The sequence below is a fragment of the Vigna unguiculata genome, chromosome 11, assembly GCF_037176805.1.
Source record: "Vigna unguiculata cultivar grain cowpea cultivar isolate G323 ecotype 2 chromosome 11, ASM3717680v1, whole genome shotgun sequence".
Classification (NCBI taxonomy): Eukaryota; Viridiplantae; Streptophyta; class Magnoliopsida; order Fabales; family Fabaceae; genus Vigna; species Vigna unguiculata.
In genome coordinates, this window is record NC_140802.1 from 25,199,578 (window position 1) to 25,210,582 (window position 11,005).

Sequence of the window (11,005 nt, forward strand, 5' to 3'; positions counted from 1 at the left end):
CTATAACATTTAATGGTGTGATAACTTTAGTATTCTTAAGATTAAAATTCCAATTATTATATATAAAGTTATATTCCAAAGAAGAAAACCGAAGATATAAAAATATCACGTCTTTTCGCTAATATATACGAAGACATTAACGAGTGTGTTACACCTCCCTTTGACTTCCTTAACAGAACCTAACTGCAACATTTTCAATTAAATTAATATGTTTATATATTATATTAACCTTCCAAATTGCAATTACGATACGAATTATGAGATCACACTTTAAACCTTAATATTATGCTTAGTTACAGAAATATCCATTCGATTAGAAAATTATTTCTTGCTCTACTTTTTTCACTTGTAAAGGTTTCTTCTAAATGGCATCAATTGCCTCATTTCTAGTGAACATTTATGTTTGGAAATCATAGACTTTCCTGAATTATTTATAAAATTCATGCTACAAGTAAGAGAGTATTGAGACTAAATGTCACACATCACACATAAAATTTTTTAGTAGTGTTCTAGAGTGATATAAATGTCACTTTATAGATCAAATTGTATATTAACTAAAAAATGAAAGATGATTTTTAAGTGTATGAAGTTTATACCTAGATACAGTGGATCCAAAATGGAATAACAACTATAATCTAGTAAAATTCCTTATAGACATCACTTTGAAGGCACTCGTTTGACTTGGTCTTGAAGTTTCCCCAAAAATAGTAGCAGACATAGAACTCAATTCTATAGGCTTGCACCTGATGAGCCAAAAGAAGAGATGCATTGTCCTAATAGAAAATCTATAACAAATTGACCACTTAATATTCTATTAGTAGAGGATCAAAATATGATGAACGACAACAAAAAGATCTTGTGGTTATTATCTTAAGAATTTTTCTTAGCTAGAAGGAGATTTGCAGTAAGCAAAAATGCATGTTTAAGTAGAAGCTATGCTAATTTGGCCTCAAACAAATGAGATTATACATAATGAGTCAAAGTAGTTGTCAATGTTAAGAATTAGTACAACGTACACTTAAAAACCTGGCTCGTAAGCTAGTCTGTCAAGAAATTTTATGGGAGATTGACCTGAAAAAGTGCTGTTTTGGAACTCTTTTTCTTTACCTTGTAAAGGGGAGCATAAACATATTGAAAATGTAATGAGACGCAGAACCTGTAATACAACAAGAAATACTAAGTTCCAAAGCGCATAGACAATAAGATAATTAAGTTCAACAAACTTATGATGACAAGGCCTAAAAGGACTAATTTTGTAAAGGGTAAGAAACATTTTATTCTCTGATCCATCTCCATATCCAAGTTTGAGATTACTGCAGCGAATGAAAGTACTACAAGGCCAAAGCTAAGAAGAAAGACTTCTCTATATCCCAATTTTGTTCCTTCCTTGAAGCCAAATATAACAGAGTAATTGATTTTATAACTCCTCCAGAAGTATACATTTGCAGAGGACACTAGCATATGCAAGACTAGGTATCCAAAGAGGCTGCAAAAAACTTATGTTTATTTATCATGTTTGTCGACATCATTCTGCCAAAGGGGGTATACAAGGTAGTGGAATACCATATAAGATCTTGAAATCATTAGAGGAGTACCAGGCATTCTAAGAAATATGCATACACAAAATGGTGCGGGCCTTTCTGATAGCATCCTCAATACTTCTGATCATACATCATTATTCAATTTAGTATTCATCAACAAAAGCACATGTGGCAAAAAATACATTAAAGGAAATAGCTTATTAAGAGAAAAAAACTACACTAGAGTTTAATGGCTTACGTTCTTGGGGAGAAAATGAGGTTGTTAAAGGAAATATTCTTGGATGTTAACTCAAAGTTGGCATAATAAGAATGTTATTGGATGGCCATATTATGGACAACATTGTAGCCAAGCTTTTTAATGCGAGGTAGTACATCATCTCTAAAGTTGGCACCATATGGTTCACAATATTGTTGATGGTAGAAAAAGAACTGAAACTTTAAATGGACACTTTTCTTGAGTTATTGTGCAAGTTGCTAGTGGCTGTTTGACTGTTTCATCCCTTTGTATGATCAAAACCCATAATAATAACACAAAATATCTTTATTAGTCTCTCTGTTAGTAATATCAAGAAAAAGATAACATTTTTATCTTGAGCAAACTCGTTATATGAAGTATATGAAGGTAAGTAATTTATGACAAAAAAAATCTTCAAATATATTTCATATTTCACCCAATGCTATGTTATAATAACTACCACATGAACCCACCTTCTCGGGAATTTATTTGATTACATTTCTTCTTGGCTGAAGATCTTTCCAAACTTTTCAGCATTCCTGACAAAAAGGTTTGATTAGATAGTTAACCACTATTTAGGAAACTAGTATAAAAATATATAAACAATGGTGATTTATCATTTTAGAGAATCAGAACACAAAGACAAAGTACATAGTAGTTATCATATCTGTGGAGATGATGGTAAAATATGATATAATTGTCAAAGTTATCTTTTATATATGTATTTGTAAATGTTCCTGCAGAGAACAAATAAGATAAGTTAGGCACAAGCGTCACCTTACCCATGTAGTCCGCTATCTCCTCAGTTGGCCTCTTCCCGGTTGGTACATGTCGGCTTGGACCTAGGAGGGGTTAATTGCAGAAGGGACTCCAAAGCTCAAGTAAGTCAAAGCTCTCAAAAGGTCAAATCAGGTGATTAATGGAGTAATGAATGCGTACCTTTAATTACTAGGGTCCACGCGTATTTATAGAGTATTAATTATGTTTGATTATGACATGGGTTGGGCTCTAGTTTGGGCTGCAGGTGGGCCTGCGCCTTGGCCCAGGCCCTTATTTCGACTATCGTGGGCTTATTGGATGGTAGGGGGGCTTTCATTTCGACTATCGTGGGCTTATTGGATGAGTAAAAAGTGATATTAGGAGAAATACTAAAAGGTTAACTAATATTGTATCACGTATTAAGATTATTAATTTGTGATATACTACTAAAAATATTTTTTAACCATTTTCAATTCTACATTTATTCTTAGTATGCAGTAGTTTCCAATAAAACTTCATAAAGAGTCTCATTGTATAAAAGTTCTTTTAGGTGATATTTATGTTTTCACAAAAAAAAATGAAAGACATAAATATCAGGTAACAATCAATAGAACCTACAACTAGTAAGATAAAGGATCCTTCTCATGTTCATTCATTCCCTTGTATTAGATAATCTTAACAAAAGACAGATTATAAAAATCACCCTAAACAACATCTGAAAAAAACTATTTTTCTAGTTGTGGAGATGCATTCAATCCCTTGAGAGTATGACAGTCTTCCAAAATAATTTTGAAAACATTGAAGAAGTACATGAAAATAATTTAGATTGTGAAGTAATACATCATTATCATGATATAAGTTATGGATTAATTTATGTAAAGAAAGGTGATTAAGAGAGTGAGTAAGGTCATTGAATTTTTCACAAAATGAGTAGGTTGAAAACTAATTCAGGATTGACCTAGCATGGCATTAAAATTTCATGATGACTTCAAGAGCTTTGGAATCAGGCAACAAAAGGTGATTAGTTAGAGCACTGATTTTTGGGAATTAAAATACCCCACATTGTTTCAAACACTACTCCACAAATCCAAAATTGCTCAGTGTCTCAATACTACCACCCATAGTAAACATTTACTAGTCTCTAACGCAACCCTTCATTTTTTCTTTATATTAACAGTTATTAACAAATTGCCTATCATGTGATAATATAATGTTTATGCATTTTATAATCATATACCTTAAATATGAATGCATTGAGGGAAACATCTTTAAAGTAATAAGGTGTACCAGGCTCGTCATCTTTGTTTCCTTCTTCTAGAAGAAATACATCCAAGTCTTGCTCAGTTGATTTATTTGATAATTTGTCCTTTTTTTTGCATTTCTTGTGCCTCTTGATTACAGATCAATTTAGGATTTAATGGTTTCATCGTGACTATGCGATCTTTTCCTTGTTCACAAGATTTTTGTTTTGTATTTTCCATGTACTTATTCTCATAGATGACAGAAATCAAAAGACAAAAGTTCACTAAATGTCACAAAACAACATAAGTATAATAATATGCTAAAATTATTGTTAATAAGAATTTATGCACATCCAATTACATTTTGTTATTATATTGTACCAAATACTTGTTATTTTAAGAAATTCAACCACATTTTGTTGCTTGTGAGAACTCTCCTTTAATCATCTAAATTACATTTTTGAAAACTTCACATGTTCATATTGATAAGAGTGTCACATTTCTCCACTGTAAGGATGTATATCTTTGCACAACTCATAAAACCTCATTAATACAGCTCAACACCTTTAACACAACGAACAAATTAAGTTCATTGGAATTAGTTTGCAGATTGGAATTTACGTGCATATTTTATTTCCCTGGTCAGCTAATTAACTATTGATTTTCAAGTAACCGTAAAAAATATCAATACATGCATACTTTTAATCAAGTTTAATTTATAACAAGAAAGTCAAATGAGAAGAGAGTTTCTAACTGACATTGGAAACTTGGCTCCAAGAATATCCTTCTGCTCGTATTTCCTCCGGCAATATCCATCTCCAAAGACCCCTCGAGTCCTGTTCATGCGCAGATCTTCACTTGCTTCGTCCATTTAGGCATATTGAAATAAAAAACATTAATCTTGACACAAATCTATTGGATAACCTGCTATGTATCAAAGTATCATAATAGTTTAACAATCAATTTGAACATTATAGCAGCACAAATGTTACGAACACGCAACTACGACAACGAACACGTGAACACGCAAAGCAACCACGAACAACCAAACGCAGATGCCAAAGCCGAGCAAAGCAGCTGGTCTTAGATGCATCGCTGATTTGGGAAGATGTAGTCCTTAAAATTGAATCTCTTAACAAACATTACAAATTACAGATTAACCGAGAAATTAACGGAAAAGTGAAAAATATTAAAAACCTAAAGAAAAAGATTAGCAATTGGAAGCTACGATTCACATGTGAAGATCCAAAGAGAAACGAAGAAAAAATCCGAGCCGCAATTGTAGAGGAAAATGTTTTTAGTGAGATTGAGAGATGAAGATCTGAAGTTGAGAGATTAAAGATTTGAAGTGCGAACCTCTCCTAGACGTATGAATTACCAGAGGTTTTATGACCTCCGTTAGTAAACCTTCGTTAAAATTAAATATTTTAGTAGTGCCTGACAAACTAAAATAGTACCCTTTCATTAAAAAAAAAAATCCTCAAATGTTTCCATGGACTATAATCTTCCTTTAATGTATTTTGAAGATGCCTTTTCAATATTAGTCATGATACAAACTTAGCAACCAATTCTAAAAAATTAAGCAGTGTTGTTAGTATGCGGTTTGATAAAGTTTTAGCCAAATCAAGAAAGTGGTCATGTTACCCATAAAAAATTCAGCAACTTGATAGGGGTGTCCACATGAAGTTCTTCCTCCGTTGGTGGCTCTGCTTTTTTGACAACGGTGACTAGGGCCGCAAACGTCGGTGGCACATCACATGTTCCAATACGCAACATTTTCCTGCATATATTTATAACTTTTCCTTAAAACAATATATTCAATTTCTGGCTTACTATTTTATCAATATTTTAGAATGTCTGATACTTACTTTTCAGTTATAAACCCACTACAATAAATATTTGTCATTATAGAAAATTACTTTGGTGATGAAGGATTATCTTGTTTTCTTTTAGAGTTAAGAATATGCTGAAGTTGTTTAAGAAAGTTTTTTTAAAATTCTCACTATTAAGATAGCATGCTATCTAGATGTGAAGGTTCATTTCTCAAGCTCATGAAAGGAAGAAGAGAGTTGAATTCAAGTTAACACACACACAGATTCAACAACACTTAAAGAACAAAATGAAAGAAGAAACATTAAAAATGGAAAGCATAGAAGATGAGCAATGGGTGAAGCACGCCACTTATAGCGGGGATCTAAGCCATCCAAACCCTAGAGAAGAGTGATGGTGCCACCACTTGCAAGCAAGATAAAGCAAAGGTGAGTTCATTTCTAGGAAGGAGAGCTCACGAAATTTGGTGGTTGAATACACAAAGTTTATAACAAAATGATCAACCTTTTTACAAGACAAGGAGCACCCTTTAAATAGGAGTTCATAGGGGTCCTTTAGCAAATACAAAAACATGAAAAGGGATTAACTAACAAACCCTAAAAACATAAGCCATGTAATTCTCGGCCAAGGGAAGAAATGTGGTTGGTGGATGCATTCCCATGAGGATTATAGGCCAAAAGAGGAAGGAGACCAAGTAGCCTTTAATGGAATAAACCAAAAAGGCAAAAGGAGACAAGGTACATGTCTACTTTTGCTTTTACTTTATGCTTTTTGCTTTCCTCTCTCTTCCATTTCATCCATGTGCTCCAATCACCATGTGCCACCTAGCCATGCTCTTCTTTCTCTTAATTACCCACAAAATAAGACAAACAAGGATTAACATGTTGGTTTAAGTTAATCCAATCTTGGTCAAAAGGTCAACTTTGGGTCAAAATCAACAAGTCAACCAAAATAAGTCAACTAGAAACCAACTTAGGGAATCCAAACTAAGGTAATGCAAAACAAAGATAAAGATGATGGAATAGAAGACTCCCCTCTAGACATGCTTCCAGTGATCCTTCTGGAGGGAGCTTCTAAGGAGTTGGTCACGCCTTCATCATCCTCCCCTTCTTGGAGAGAATTTAACCACGAATTCTTAAACCCTACATCAAAAGGAGAAAGATCACAAACATTGAATGAGTTACTTATGTTGTAGCTTGGGGGCAAGTCTAACTCATAAGCATTGTTGTTAATTCTCCTAATGACTTGAAAGGGGCCATCCCCTCTAAGGAGGAGTTTAGATTTCCTTTGAGTAGGGAATCTCTCCTTTCTCAAGTGAAGCCAAACCCAATCTCCCTCTTGGAAGATGACTTCCTTTCTTCCCTTATTACCATCCTCTTGTTGTTTCTTAACTCTCCTCTCAATGGTTTTCTTGACTTGCGAATGCAAGTCTTGGATGTACTTGGCTTTGGCCTCACCATCTTGGCAAGTCCATGCCTCATGAGTGGGTAGGGGAAGGAGGTCTAAAGGAGTTAGGGGATTGAACCCATACACAACCTCAAAAGGGGAATGAGAAGTACTGGATTGCACAACCCTATTGTAGGAAAACTCTATGTGGGGAAGAAGTTCCTCCCACTCTCTAATGTTTTGCATTATCATACATCTCAACATTTGTCCTAGGGTTCTATTAACCATCTCGGTTTGGCCATCACTTTGGGGATGGCAAATGGTGGAAAAAAGAAGCTTGGTGCCAAGTTTACCCCACAAAGTTCTCCAAAAGTGGCTTAGGAACTTGGAGTCCCTATCACTCACAATTGACCTAAGTAGGCCATGTAGTCTCACCACTTCTTTGAAGAAAAGGTTTGCAATATAAGTTGCATCATCAATCTTATGGCAAGGAATTAAATGGGCCATCTTAGAGAACCTATCCACCACCACAAAAATGGAGTCCCTACCTTTTTTTGTCCTTGGGAGACCTAAGACAAAATCCATAGAAATGTCAACTCAAGGCTTGGAAGGGATAGGCAAGGGAGTATAAAGACCATGGGGTTGGACTCTAGACTTGGCTTTCAAGCATGCTATGCAACTCTTGCAATGCCTATCTACATGCTTCCTCATGTGAGGCCAATAGAAGTGTTCTTTTAAGACTTCCAAAGTCTTGTTTTGCCCAAAATGCCCCATTAAACCTCCCTCATGTGCCTCTCTAATGAGTGAGGCTCTTAAGGAACCTTGGGGAATGCAAAGTCTCTTACCTTTGAAAAGATATTGATTGAGAAGGTAAAAGTCTTTGTAAGCCCCTTGGTGGCACTCACTATGAATGGGGGAGAAATCAATATCCTTTGGATACAATTCCTTAATATGATCAAAACTAAGAAATTTAGTTTCAAGAATGGAAAGGAGGAATGCCTTCTTGAAAGTGCATCCGCCACAATATTAGCCTTTCCTTGCTTATGTTTGATCACATATGGGAATTGCTCTAAGAACTCTACCCATCTAGCATGTCTCTTGTTTAACTTGCCTTGGCTTTTCAAAAATTTGAGTAACTCATGGTCACTATGTATCGCAAACTCCTTTCGAAGAAGATAGTGTTGCCAAGTTTTCAAAGTCCTTACAAGTTTTGTCATAGTTGGAGTAGTTGATGTGACTCCCTTTGAGTTTCTCACTAAAATAGGCTGTGGGGTGTCCTTCTTGGAGAAGCACGACCCCAATACCTACATTGGATGCATCACACTCAATTTCAAAAGTTTTGGAGAAGTTAGGGAGGGCTAAGAGTGGTGCATTGATCAATTTTTGTTTTAAAGTTTCAAAAGCCTTTTCTTGATCTTTGCCCCACTTATAGACCACTCCTTTCTTGACCAATTCATTGAGAGGGGCGGCTATGGTGCTAAAGTTTGGCACAAATCTCCTATAAAAACTAGCCAACCCATGGAAGGACCTAAACTCACTCACATTCTTTGGGGGAGGCCAATCCTTGATGACCATCACCTTTTCGTGGTCCACATGGAACCTAGAAATATCACATGATCCATCCCAAACACACATTTCTCCATGTTAGCATACAAGGATGCCTTCCTTAAGGTCTCCAACACACTCTTTAAATGATGCAAGTGGTCATCTTGAGAGATACTATAAATGAGAATGTCATCAAAGCACCACAACAAACTTCGCTAAGAACTCTCTAAGAACATGGTGCATGAGTCTCCTTAATGTACTAGGTGCCTTGGTCAAGCCAAAAGGCATGACTAACCACTCATATAATCCAAACTTAGTCTTGAAAGAGTTTTCCATTCATCACCTTCTTTGATTCTAATTTGATTGTATCCACTCTTGAAGTCTATTTTGGAAAATATGGTTGCACCATGTAACTCATCAATCAAATCATCTAACCTAGGAATGGGATGCCTATACTTGATGTTTATGTTGTTGATAGCCCTACAATCTATGCACATTCTCCATGTTCCATCTTTTTTGGGCACAAGAATCACGGGCATTGCACAAGGACTCATGCTATATTGCACCTACCCCTTTTCTAACAACTCATTCACTTGTTTTTGGATTTCCTTAGCCTCCTCGAGACTAGTCCTATAGGCTGGCCTATTAGGCAAATATGAGCCTTGTATGAAATCAATTTGGTGTTCCATACCTCTTAGGGGTGGGAGACCCTTTGGAGGTTCTTAAAAAACATCTTTGAACTCATCTAAGTCTAAGGGACATCTAGAGTGAGGGTTTTGGAAGGAGGGGGAAGATTCACTAGGATAAGCTAAGAAGATGGATTTTTGGGCAAGCATTACCTTTTTCACCCCTTTGAGGGTGATCATGCTCTTCTTGGAATCATTGCCATGCCCTTGCGCCTTCTTTTGCGCCTTCTCTTCTTTTCTTTTCTTTAACATTTGAATTTGGTCCTCATTGACTTCTCTTGGTGAAAAGGTAGTAATGTAATTTTTTGCCTTTGAAGCTAAAGGAAAACTTGTTGGCATAACCATCATGAAAAGCTTTTCTATCAAATTGCCATGGCCTTCCTAGTAAAATGTGAGTTGCTTCCATAGGCACTAATTCACATAACACCTCATCCTTGTACTTTCCAATGGAGAAGTTAATAAGGACTTGTTTGTCCACTTTGATCTCACCTTCCTCACTAAGCCAAGAAAGCTTATAGGGCTTGGCATGAGGGATGGTTTTCAAGCCAAGCTTGACCACAACCCTTGTGCTAGCCACATTAACACAACTTCCACTATTAATTATGAGGGAGCAAGTTTTGTTGTTGATTTGGCACCTTGAGTGAAAAATATTTTCTCTTTGGTTTTCAAATTCCTTAGGCACTTGGCCTAGCATGCGCCTAACCACCAACAAACCTCCTTCATTAGGTTTGATTTCATCCTCACTTGAAGATTGGGAAGAAGTGTGGGAGGAAGAACTTTTTGGGGAGGGGCGAGAAGAATGTTCACTTTCAACCTCTCCTTTAGGGTTCAAGATCATGTTTCTTTTTGTTGGGCAATTTGAAGCAATGTGACCATAGCCCAAACACTTAAAATATTTTATGGAACTAGTTCTTGAACCTTGGGAAGAGTTTGCACTTTCATGGGAGGTCCTAGAAGAATTGGTCCTAGGTGGGTGATCTTTGGAAGGAGGTTTCTCATCCTTTCTTTCTTTTCCTTTTGAAGTTCTAGAGTAGTAGTCATTGTAGGGAGTACTCCTCTTGGCCTCTTGTTTCTTTTTCAATTGACTTTCAACTTTTAAGGCCAAGTGTAAAATTTTGTCAAGAGTAGAGTACTCATACAACTCAACTACATCTTGAGCTTCCCTTCTAAGACCACTCACAAATCTAGCTACCTTTTCTTCTTCACTTTCAAATTGGAGTCCTACGTTGAGAAGTGATGAATGATTATCTTGTTCCTTTTTAAGAATATTGAATATGATGTGAGTTGATTAAGAAAGCTAAGTGAAATCCCCACTGGACATTAAGATAGCAAGCTATCTAGATGTGAAGGTTCCTTTCACAAAGCTCAAGAGAAGAAGATGATGGATTGATTCAAAACAAAAAGGATATGGAAGGCACATAAACCATAGAAAACCAAGAACAATTAAAGGAAGAAGAAAACATAAAATGGAAAGGAAAGAAATGGTAAAAATGTGAGAAGCACGCCACTACAAGGCTAGGCTAGAAGCCATGGCAACCTTGAAGATGAGTGGATGTGTGCCGCCACTTGCTATGCAAGATAAGGCTTAAAAGTATTCACTCCCAAGGGAGGAAACTCTCACAAATGGTTGAGACACAAGAGTGTTTTTACTTCAAAATGTTCAACCCTTTTACATGTCTAGGAGCACCCCTTATATAGAAGAGTTTAGGGGCCTCTAAGCAAATAAAAGATACCTAAGGATGTCTCTACAAAAACCTAACCCTAGCTTCTAGAAACTAGGTC

The 11,005-nt window shown here is 36.0% G+C and overlaps 1 long non-coding RNA gene across 5 annotated transcripts; it reads right to left on the minus strand.

Annotated features, from left to right (window-relative positions):
- Nucleotides 1-550: 550 nt before the first annotated feature.
- Nucleotides 551-5,540, minus strand: LOC146881644 (uncharacterized). 5 transcript variants are annotated; one of them, XR_014986358.1, is made up of 3 exons: nucleotides 2,559-5,412; nucleotides 2,250-2,315; nucleotides 551-1,156 (listed from the first exon to the last, which is right to left on the minus strand). It is a non-coding gene; the product is annotated as an uncharacterized LOC146881644 (long non-coding RNA). The 5 variants fall into 5 exon arrangements; XR_014986360.1 differs by having other exon boundaries at nucleotides 2,554-5,412; XR_014986359.1 differs by adding an exon at nucleotides 5,421-5,540 and having other exon boundaries at nucleotides 567-2,315; nucleotides 2,559-4,700.
- Nucleotides 5,541-11,005: the final 5,465 nt, after the last annotated feature.